Source organism: Phalangium opilio, unplaced genomic scaffold, assembly GCF_054372755.1.
Source record: "Phalangium opilio isolate 3A_F unplaced genomic scaffold, DU_Popi_V2 ptg000014l_1, whole genome shotgun sequence".
NCBI lineage: Eukaryota > Metazoa > Arthropoda > Arachnida > Opiliones > Phalangiidae > Phalangium > Phalangium opilio.
The window spans coordinates 2,081,603-2,094,363 of NW_028324149.1; the positions used below are offsets into that span (position 1 = coordinate 2,081,603).

General features: G+C 35.1%; 1 protein-coding gene across 2 annotated transcripts in view; it reads right to left on the bottom strand.

The window, feature by feature from the left end:
• Positions 1 to 1,935: 1,935 nt before the first annotated feature.
• LOC149705039 (POU domain, class 3, transcription factor 2-B-like) overlaps positions 1,936 to 12,761 on the bottom strand; it is a 49,440-nt gene continuing 38,614 nt past the window's right edge. For both annotated transcript variants that reach the window (XM_089865219.1, XM_089865220.1), the window contains one exon: positions 1,936 to 2,402. The gene's annotated coding sequence lies outside the window, so the exon portion shown is untranslated. The remainder of the gene's footprint in view (positions 2,403 to 12,761) is intronic.

A 12,761-nucleotide genomic window follows, 5' to 3' on the forward strand; every position in this document is an offset into this window, starting at 1 on the left:
CGAGAGGTCAGAGCGCGCTCTGAATAATCAAAATTGGCGCCGGAGACGAAATTGCAATAAAGTGTGTATATCTTGACGCAAATGGGCCGAAACCAATTAATAGAATTAACATTTCAATTAATTTTCAAAAAATCTATTTTGAATAATGATCGACAACGTCTCTGATATAATTATTGGTTTTAGGAAGAGGCGTAATATCTTTAAAGTAATGATAAAACCTCGTATTCTTCATCTTCAGAACTTTAAGAAGATGATTCCAGAAATAAATAAGCATAAGCGAGAGCCTGTCTTCTATGAGATACCCCATGGTCCGCCATTTTAATTTTATTACGTCATACTCGAGCACCGTCGCTCCGTCGAATTTTTCAGAGCACGAAAGAGCAATTCTCGGGCAGTTTTTGGGGTCAGTGGAAAACGCGATTCTGGGCGAGTGTTGCACTCGTGTTCCCAGTGGCGGACGAAAACGCGCCGAGAGTGCACTTAGAGTGCTCTAGTGCAGTCAGTGGAAATCGCTATAAAATTGCTATAATTATAGCAATAACTGCGACTGTCGTTTAATAGAGCTATCTCAGATGTGACGTCAGTGCCTAGGTAAAACGTCACGGGCTTAGCTTTGGTAGTGGGCGGCCATGTTTGGTACCGCTTTGTTTCTATGGGCAAATAGCATAGGTGACGTCACACTAAAGCTTCCGAGATAGCTCTATTTGCATTGGCCAGTTACGAGTCCAGACTATAATTTTCGTTACTAGTTTTGATGCGTAGTTTTGCAAGTTTTCCCATAAAAACCAATAAAAACGTTACCAACCTGAATCCATAAAGTCTTGTATTGAAGTTAATCCATGTTATTCCAGTCTATTTGTTTCAATATTCAACCAAAATATGCCTTACTTCCACACATAACCATTAAACAATGGCCAAGGCTTAGCGTCGACCACGAGGCAACAATGACCAGCAAAATTTGAACATCCAACATTGGTTCCTTATGGTCTTTTTAGTTATAACTAGAAAATTGTTCCATACTTTCGCGTAAAATTTACCACGCGACTTTTTGAAATGTTGATAAAGCTTATTGTAACATTATTTGAGCCTCGCAATTAAAATTAATGCTAAAATTTAATATTAATAAGTTGAAATTCATCACTCATCTTAATACACCACTTCGACATTCTGTTGTGCGCATGCCCGATACCCCGCGCTCGAAGCGCCTCAAGGGGAAAGACTGGAAACTGCTCTTTGTTACCCCTACTAGCAAAAGCGCAACCCCACGCGGTTTTTTTCCCTGCCCATCTTAATAAGTACTAGTTCGCAGTAGTCCGCTGTGGCGCCCTAGGTAATGTCAAAGTGGTGTATTCGGAAACGCGATAGAAAAAAAGAGCAGACTACGGGTCATACCCCCGGGGTCATAGCATAGCAAGGAGTATTATAAATAAGAGTAGAAATTGTGGTTATATTTTTCCAATTTACCACGCGGCTATTTTAAGCATTGAGTCTTAAAAAGGCGGGTACTGGCCCTACTGGGCAGACGACGCAGGGTGGAAATAAGCATGGAGTATTAAAATAGTATTAACTTTAAGCAATATTTCCTTTCAAAACTCATAATTTCCTTAATAATTGTCCGATTTTGATCTAGTTGGGACGAAATTAAAGGTCACGATATGATCTAGTAGAATAAATATAGAATAATAAATTAGAAAAATTATATTTTGAGTTACAACTCATTAGTAGATAAGTTACTTAATATTGAACTTAATTTATAATACAAAATTTTGAATGATGTTGAGCATCGCGCGCACAGTTTAGCGGCGCGTGAATTATTTTTATTCGCTCCGGAAATTACACTTTTAAATTTATGCAAATTTCAGGACGATTTAGTTAAGTTTAAGCTAGACCGTGCTAATTATTAAAATTATGACTTCACTGTTCCGTTTGGGGGGGGGGACTGAGGGATATTTTGGAAGGAGGAGGTGGAAGATGTCATGATAATTACGTAACAAATTTAACCCAAACATAATCTTAATTAAGAATACTACCAACTTATGTACAATGAAAAAATAAAAATTAGACACAAAAATTATTTGGAAGAAAGTTCTTCTATTACACGTATTTTTACCATTTTTTATGACGCGATTTTTTTTTCTATACAAAGATTATAATTAATCATTAATTAATTAAATCCAAAATTAATATAGGTGGCAATCAATCAATGGGAGTGCCGAAACGAGTGTGACGTAAGCAGCGGCTGGTCCAATGAAAAAACGATGAAGACTCTCTCGATCGTATATGTATATATACGTATGTAGTGGAAATTAGTTTTGATTTGTTTTGTACTCTGAATTCATTTTAACTAAAAGTTGATTTTTTTTATTAAAAACAAGATGGCAGACTCGTCTCTTCATCATCACCTGTAATTAAACAAAAAATAACAATTTGTAATTAAACTTTATGATTAACTACATTATAATTAAGCTAAGTTTAAGAAATTACTGAAAAACGTAACCGAAAATGTATGGCGCGAAATCAGATCTTTAAATTTTTGGCGCAAAACAAATCGCCCGTGCTTTTGCACGAGTTAGGCTTAGGTATAACCCGTATAAATTCAAGTGAAGTTTAAACATAACGAAATTAATGTGCAAAACATTAACTAAACCTAACCTGAACCTAACCTAAGCCTAACCTAAACCTAATTCTAACGCAAAATGAATTTCATGCGGGGTCACTGGTCAGGTTGCAAAGTTTCTTACACTCTCTAAAACCTCATTTTTAATTTAACAATGAGAGCGTTTAAACTTAAATATTTTTAGTAAACACAGTTCGCAAATCGAAAGCAATAAATTATAGGCATAGGTTTTCGGGATTATTTTAAAAAGTGTAGCTTTCGCGGTCGGTAACTTCATCCAAGTCTATAATAAAATAAAAAAAATAAGGCATCTGTCAGATATTGTCAGGGATCATGACAGCTTTTATAGAGCGAGGGATAAGCGAGCAAATCCAAATTGATGAGTTTCCACAGTCTGTGTAAATAGTAAATATATTTACAGAGTTCCTACGTATCTAGAGGTTTTCTCCCAACATTGTCCTATGGCTGGCGAATCAGCCTGCATGGCTTTTGGGTTCATAAATGACAACGGAGAATGAATGTTAAAGGCCACTATTTACCTTCAGTGTATTAAGAAATCTTTATTTTGAGATTTGATATCTATCTTAGTATAAAAACATTCCAATTTCTAAGTTATTTCGTGTGATCAGCTGCATCAGAAGATCAAGTAAGTTCATTTTAAAGTTCTGATTTGCTGATACCAAGTCCACCCCGAAACCCAATCTGCTTTACCTATTTACTAACCTGAGCACATATGTTAATTAATTTGCATGGACGTTCATTTAATTATTTTAATTATTAACTAACTCGTTATGAACTAAGAAATAAATATTTAAATACCGTTATTATATAAATAAAATAACCTGAAAGTCCTTTTACTAATAGTTAAAAAATAAATAAAATCTAAAATTATAATACAAATAAAATTAAAATTAAATATATAATTATTTGGGGACACTTCCTGTGGGGCCACCCGGATTTTTTTTCTTAACTTTCAAAAAATATACCTGCAATATATACATACGCCTCTTCAATTCACCTCACGCGCTAAATGGCGCCCTTACCTTAAACGTAACTAAACTAAATCATTTTAACTGATTTTAGGGCGCTGAAGTTTATTATAGATCGCAATCTTTTTATCTTAGGGGGAGAAATAATAAAAAAAAAAAGTCATTTTTCTTGATTTAAAAATTAAAAAGGAGTAAAGTTCAAAAGCCCCGATGACGGAGATAAGAGGGTACGGATTTTCCCAGACCTTTTCTTTATAATCGGAAATAAATTGTTTTAAAAAAACTTATACAAACTTTTCGAGCTTCATTTATTATTTTAACAACGAACTATAGCTAGAGGGTGTTTTTTGGGGGGTGGGCCTCTCGGGTCAACTTGATATTAAATTCGATGATTAAATATTATCCGATACTAAGGAAACTCCCTCTATTGATATAATACACCAGATATCAAAGACTAATCAATCGTCGTCGTTTTGATATTAAACCAGTTTAATTTTGTGATAAATTTCGTATAATTTTTTTTAATATTATTTTGTGGGAAAAACTAGCTACGAATTAGGTATTAAATTCTGTTAAAATTTTGGAAATAAAGTTGATATCTTACATAAAAATATTTACAGTGTTGTTTAGCTATTTGATGCCTCTAAAGAATTACACGATGTTATGTGGGGAATTGTTGTATGTGATTTACAGGGGAGTTGTGATATCTGCCCATATAAGATTCAACTTGATGAAATTTTTAATTTAATATAAATACATTTTTACGATCGTCCTCATTATACAATAAGTCTTAGGTATTTTCCAATTACAAAATAAATTAAAAATTCTTTCAAGCTTTAATCTAAAAAGTTTCCGCACCTAGCTCCAATTTAACTAATTCCAGTCCGGCTTTATTACTAATTTCGGCATGCAGCGTATAGTTTCCTATATAGTTTATAATTGGATAGCGGTTAACAATATCATTATTATACAATAAGAAAATTATACCAAATGATACCGAGGTCTAGCAGCGTATTTAACCTAATTCGAAACGAGGGGATAATCACCGAATAACTTTACAAATTATCAATCCCTAATTTCTAAGACAATATCTTATTACTAAAGAACCTCTAGCCATAGCCAATCATCAAAAAGATATGAAGCTAATTGCTACAATAAGTTGATTAAAAATTATTTTACTATCTTAATTCTTGAATACGGATATTGTAAATACAAGTAGTGAGTAGTTCCTCGAAAACGCGAAAGTTTAGCTATTATATAAAAACTTTTATTTTCCTCTTAAGTGCAACGCGTTCATCCTTCGAAGAAACAACTTCATATGAGCTCCCAAAAGTTTCTATATAGGGTTTAATATAAATGGAAATGGGATTTCAGTTCGTTTTCCATGTAAATGCATGAGCGAAATGGTTAATATTCTTCTCTCCCTAAATTGGTATAGTATACAATAAAATGGCCCGCGTACAAAAGACTACAAAACCAAATTATTCATTTGATAATAATGATTTGTCAATTTAAAAGGAAGAATGAATGAAAAAGGTGCATTATCTAGTTTAGCTTAAATGTTATAATGAAAACTAGTTGGTACTTCCCCTTTTTCCGAGATGATTGCTATATAAACCTAATTAAGTTGTACAGGGTTCGTACCAATTTTTAGTTTTTCAAAAAAAACAAACTATAATTTCACTCCCAGAGTATACTATGTTGATAAATTTGTGGAGTATATAGCAAAAATCTCACTATGCATAAATTAATTTTGTTCTTATACAATTTTATCGGATTTATTTATGATTTTTCCTGAGGTTTTTATTTACTCCAAATTAACCAATCACCCCTGATATGTTTTCCATGTTAGAACGAAACATGTTATCGGAAACCCAAGTTTACATCAAAAAATAACCTAAACTAAACTTAAACCAAACGTGCAAAATGTAGGTATATTTGATTCACACATCTCCAATATACTATATCACCGTATACCAACCGCTTTACTTATAAACCTCCTCAAATAGACGAGAAAATTAAAAAAAAAAAACAAAAAAACAACGCGTTAAAACTAGGTCTAAATTTTAAATTACTTTATAGTTATGGTGGGTTGGGTCTTCTTATACTTCATGAGTGAGTGAGATTCAATTTCTTTTGACCAAAATAAAACTATAAGGTTGTTTCTAAGACGCGTATAGAGGGCGAGTATAAGCGATTCATTATATTCTTAAATGATGTACGCCATCTTACTAAAGATGAATGAGAGTCCACCGATTATCGCCCTTATTGAAGAAAGCATACGCAATTTAGCAACACAACACAAAGACTTGGATGGCAAGCCGGTAAGAAAATAAGAAAAAAAATAAATAAAAGGGAATTTAACATTATTCGAATTAAGATTAAAGCCTATGACAGAGTGGAACAGATCGCAGTGTCGCTGTACTGCCAACGGAGAAAATAATGTATGATAAATTTCAGACCTTGCTATAAAACTGCTAGAAATTAATATGAACGAATTATCCGATTTCACAGCGACATTTCAAGTGTTAGATTGATCTGTTCCACTCTGTACAGTATATTCTTTATTTCACACACACAAAAAAAATATAATAGCCGGTTCTTTCGACTATATAAGAAAGAATATTATAAAAGGAGGGCCACGCCTTGTACAAAACTTAAATGTAATATTTTTTTTTGTGCTCCATAAGCTTTAGGATTTCTTTTTAATTTTAAAATAGATAGCCTTAAAGGCCGCTTAACATTAATTATAGTATATTAATTATATCTTGGTTTTGTTTTTGTACATAACGCTTGGCATATGGTATATATATATATATACAATTCAAAAAATTAACCCGCATTTAACAAAGTTATATAAATGAGTATATAACAGATTGGAAAAAATCGTCTGCTACAGCCCCGGGAATCATATGGCTAAGTTGACAACTAGCGAAATAAGATTCCACTATCCTAAGTTACGAGTCCCCCATGTCCACCGGAGGTGACTGGACCCACGCTTGACCCCAACAACCATTCCGTCACCTTCCAAGTAAGCCCCATTTCCTTTATACCCGCTTATTCGCGAAAAAATAAATACACTGCAACTTTCAAAACAGACGATAGTTCTTTAAAGTACCTTTGAACTGAACTGAACTGAGTTTGAGAGCGATTTCAACTTGCAAAACTGATTCGCTGGTTCAAATCGCCGGTATTTCCAAAATAAGGGTGTGAAACGTTACACCCGCCACTTAATCGCGTCGCTCGCGCAATAACTACATCATTACTCGCTTCATGCCGAACATTATATACGCCGCAAAATGATTAGTTTAAGTAGAAACTTGCTTTAAAGAAAATACTTCTCTAAAACCGTGAGAAACAACTATTACAAACGTTTGAGTGATTCCCTTGTCTAGAAGAACTTACGTAAGAAAACATGTACTTTCTACCATCGAATGGGTGGAGAAATACGGGTTAATAGTAAATTGGTTGCCATAAGTTGTCCCTAATTAGGGAAGATCTCGTACAGCAACAAACCCACGCACACAATTACGTCTCATTTCTATATTGCTCATAAGTTGTGACATCTCAAAGCGTACATTATGAGTACACGCAACCATTAACAAGATAAGTTAGTTACGACAGCCATGTATGGAATTTAAGGTTTTGGTTACATGGACGCCATTTTCCAAGATGGCTTCAGATTAGAAAAAAATATCTATTTTGATGCGCCAGTAACGTTATTACAAAACCATACTGTTCATCTTTCAAGGTAAAGCCATTGGGTTTGAACTGGGCGTTGATTATCAGACATGTCAGTCAGGGCTTTTCATACACTTATTTATACTTGGATCGAAAAAGCCCTTAAACGTCCTATGTACTTGCGCTTTGAGGTTTACAGCTTTTGACACTACCAAATTAATATCAATTAGTTAAGAGGTTACAACGTCAGTAAGTTCACGAGCCATAAGTAACTTAACAACCATAAATATGACATTAGATAAATTTGCAATACGTTAATGAAGATACTTGCTAATTAATGTTCATGGTTCGTTTTGGAATATCCAAACCTTACAATGAGTTACTTATTGTTAAATATGTCACTTATGGTGAGATGAAATTAGAAAGAAAGATTTGGTATCTATATTGGTCGGCCGGTCTCCATCAAGCAAATGGACTCGTCACGAGGTTCTGTAATAACAACGCGGCGCGCTCGAACCGCTCTCGGATCTGGCGCATAGGAAGGAGAACGTCAAACGAAGGCCCGACGACGTACGTCCGCCTATAGAGCGAGATGGTGTGTGTCCCATGGGTATTCCCCCGTTATATCCGTCACCCGGTCGGCAACGATGATAGCTGTTAGATCGCTATATAAACCTAACACCACGACGGACCATGGTGGATAAATTCGATCGTTAGGCCGTGCAAAAGGCGGATAAAAAGACATCATATTTTCTTTCATTATTCGGCTCGGTTTTTAGAAACCGAAATGCCACACCTTTTCACGAAATGCTCCAGCGCATCAATTACATTTTTTTATTGGCGCCTGCTTAGCTTAATATTAAAATCCTTTCTGGTGCGCAACGTGTAAAATATCGAAGAAGTGGCTATGAATTGTCGAAAACGTTATTTTAGAATGTTATTTTCGATGTTTTTTAAATCAGAATTTTCGGAACTTTGTTATAATAAACTAACGGTAATAAATACGATTGTTCCAATTAACCTACCACAAATTGACGTCTGATATTTAATATTAAGAACTGTTTTTCCATTATTAAGGAGACAAATTGAATTTCTAATTTACTTAATTGAGAAGTATGTTTAAAATAGTCAGAATATTTATGACAGCGTCAGGGACGTTTAAGTAACTCATCTGCAGGTGAACCGCCATTTTGAAAGATGGCATCCCATCCTTATTTAGCATCTAAAACTAAAGATTAACCTCGATACTTCGTATCAGCGTTGTAAATCAAAGGGTTCTGGAGATAAAGAGACTATTCAGTCACAAATATTAATTTAAAATTCTATAAACTGAATTTTGAAAAGTGAAAAACAAACTCAAACAACTTCGTCAGAATTTAGCATGACTACACCTTAATATTCAATTCTTCATTTCGGCGCGTATAATTAAGTCGTGAATGAAGCCTGATTAATATATTCTATCGTGTCATCTTCTCATCTTATACTCGTGCGCCGCGGCTAAGAATGATATAATAAAGAGCTGTATAACAGCCGAGTACGTATCGTATGGGATTATCCTGATTATTGTAATCTTTTATGGAAATGCTCTTACAATGTATGTTTCTTCAGCGAGATATCAAGAATTAAATGGAATTACATTGAAATTTTTTGGGCGCTGTCCGTTTTTCCTGTGAACTAAGAATCCCTTCCTATATAATAATAGACTTTCTTTATATTTCGATAGAAATTTGAGGAAAATTCTTACAATTTTTTATTGTAAGGGTTTTGTACGTAATTTCGGTATAATTATTCCGATTGATGTTCTGATACGTATGGTATAACTCGCGTTTTGGATGTACCTATATCGTGTAGAAATTCATTACTTATAGAAAACCTTGATGCATCAAGGAACCCATTGGGAATTATGGGAATGTCCACGTAATATCTATCTTTGAACTTCTTGCACCAATAATGAAATGGTGTCCTTACTATTACTAATACTGATGATGCGGCTAACTTAAGGGAGTAGAACTAAGCCAATAAACTAAAGGCTGCCACGACAGTACCCTTATATGTACATAAGTTTGTCACTGGTTACAAACTGGAGCTTGTCATGAAGTGAGGTAGGCCATAGATTCTCGTAAAGAGACGCCTGGTGAGGCGCTGCTATCAAAGGCCGCTTAGTACAGACTAAATAGGACTAGATGGACTGCAAAATTAACCACCGAGTGTATAGGACTTCAATTCTCGCTTGTCGTTCTCGAACTAGTTCGAGCTGTATGTCTCTAGCATCATACTCATGGAAAATATCTTATAAACTTATGATGTACTCTTTAGTAACCTACATTATTTTCCCGTAGCAGACGACGAATTTTAAAATATTTAAAAACGACATTTAAGGGTTTATGGAAAAGCAAAAGAATAAGAATGCTCTACATTAAATAGGTTTGGCAATTGCTTGTCAAAAATTAAACAATCTAGATATTTCATGGGAACCTTTTAAATCCCCTCGTAATAATTTTTCATCTCTTTAATTTTAATTCATTTTTTTTTCTTTTCTTTTCTTCTTTTAAGATTCTGAACTTCCCCGTAAAAGTTATAGTGTTCTTCAGGAACCTCAAGCCTCCTCCCCTTCTTCATCTTTCATACTGAAATATTTCAGGTAGAAACCCTAACCACCACCACCACTACCACCACCATCGCCGAAAAAAGGTGTATAGTTTTTTCCCCTGTATAGTTAGTTACCTATAGTCCTTTTTTCAGTTATTTTAGATCCGCGGGCCTTTCTGTAATTTTTAGTTTGGGCCGTCCACCGCGACCCCTGGGCCACGCCCATTTACCAAGGTTATACCGCTGCGCTTATAGACGATTCTCTACTAAGTTTATAGAAAAAAATCTCTCTAAAGAGAAAGAAAATATAAGAAATATAGGAGTTAACAACATGGTATATCAGGGAGCTATATTAAAAGGTAGGAATAACTTTTTAGCAAAATATGTTTCTAATAGATCATTCCATTATAACATACAGTACAGAGGTGGGGCCAACCGCCTTCCTGGGTTATTTCCCTAGAGCCAAGAAGCGCCGCTAGAGGCACTGCGAGTTGGCTATAGTTTCCCGCGTGTATAGTGAACTCGGGCTAAGATGGTGGACTGGATAAATGCCCCTGTGTGTTGGTTTTTCCACAAGCAAATAATGAATTGGTCTCTGTACCATCTTTAAATCTAGCGCCTTATTGGGTCTCTAAACCCGCATCAGTGAACCAAGAGAATTTATTCCTTCCTTTTATTTACAAACTTAAAGCTCCCTGCTTGTAAATCTTTGAAGAATCCCTTGGAAATGGAAGTTGTTTCACAACCCTAAAATATTTTTGAACCTCATAGTTGGTTGGTATGAGCCTCTTGACAACGCAAAAATTTACGCGTAATGTCAGAACAACCTTTGGGAAACCGATTTCCCTGATATTTCCAGGTTTTTCCCCCATATATCATTCCAGGTGGAAGGCCATCTAGTAACTGCGGGAGTGGTTTTATGGAGTAATAACTCTAAGCGATTGGTTATATTTAGTTGGAGCAACCCCTTCAGGGCAAACTTATACTCAAGTCTCAGAAATTTCTCTGATTTCCCTGAATTTTATAGAAAAAAATTTAATTTCAACGAGTTTTCCATGAATTTTTAGCGAAAAATTTATTTCCCTGACATTTCCAGGTTCTCCAAGTATGTACGAACACTAGCCAGTTAAAGACGTAATCATTTCTTAACTGTTTATTAAGATATTGAAACTACCATGATATATAACAAGCACCAGCAAATAATTAAATGTACCGATCCTCTCCGGAGTTCTCCGAAGATGCAAACATCATCCCCTCTAAATCTGTCTGAATATTTTCAAAACGCCATGCATACCACTTTCCAGCGCCTAAATGTTCTAAACATTTAAACTAAATGATTATTGTAGACCATACACTGCCATCCAATTCTAAAGACCCAAGGCGTATACAAGAACCTCAAAAGTAAATTTTGTAAACAGGCTAATGTCAAAACTCGAGGCAATATGATGAATTTCCTAATAATAACACCATTGACTCGGACCTATATATCGTGAAATCACGGGGCACACCTTTATCTACTAAGACCATCTAGATCCAGCGGAGGATGGGCTGATGTATGAAGGTTTTGTGGTCCTACCACACATTCTGGTCAAATTTTAAACTAAACCGAAACTTGAAAGTATCTCTTATACAATATTTTCTATCTTAAAGTAATGATTTCGATGCCCCATACGACACGCCCATATTATATGGAATCTCACTGAGGTATTCTAAAGAAAAAAATATATAGATATATATAATCGAGGCAATTTTTAGCCCTGGGCCATTTTAGTTCATGGGTGTTTATAACTTATGGCCATCAGACGCGAGTCAGTCTATAAGGGTAAGGTTTTAGGGTCGAGGTTTTCCCTAAGGCAGCCGTATATAGAAAAATAGCCACAATGTCTCTGATAGCCCCATATCCCAGGCCAGTCGTAGGTTGGCCGCCGATTTCTCAAATTTAAGTATGGTAGTTCGGTGCTGCCAGGCTGGCCGTTGATTAAAAAGGGAAACTTTGGAGTTAGGAGTTTTATTAGGCTTAATATTGGTATGCCGAAAGGTGCGCGCGGGGACTAGATTTTTGGGCACCCCAATCTTTGACCCCTTGAGCTATGAAAAACTGCCATTGCAATTGATACTTCGATATCATTTCGTATAGTTTAAATAAACAAGATCGTTAAGTTGAAATATAAATATTTTACTTGAACGAACGTAAATCAAAATAATTCGAGTTTTTGAAATCAGCGTAATTAAAAAATAATGGAAACTAAGGAAGATAGTAGAGCGCAGGCGCATGTGCCGTTAATTACTTCTAAGCCAATTAACTAAAACCATATTTAACATCAATACATAGTTTACAGACTAGGAGGATTTATACCATTTACGCATGGAGGCCCAGCTTTAGACTCACCCAGTGAGTCAGGCGTCCTTGTGTAACACCTGAAGCCTGGCCTCCCTGTGTAAATGCTATGAATCCTCCATGAAAATCTGCACGGTTTAATTTAATTTTGCGTTTTTGGCATCTACATTAGTTAAATTCGTTAAATAATTAAACTAAATATGACCTCTATGATTAATTAATAACTTCTAGCAACCCTAATTGGTCTAAAGAATCAGGGAAATTCGTAGTAATTATAATTTAATGAAAGAAAACGTCGAAACCACCATCAACCCAGAACGTATCATACAAACAAACCCAAAAACCTCAAAATCTTCAAGGGAGCTAAAATCGAAAAAATATTTTCAATTCGGACCCAAAGAAAATGTAAAATGAGAACGCCCGATCCAAATAGTAATTCAAGATATTATATTTTGCATCTGCCCCGGGAACCCAACCAACCTGAGTCAGGCCCAATACCAAAAAACAAAAAAGTATACCCATAGAATTTTAGTCGTCTGTCTAAATG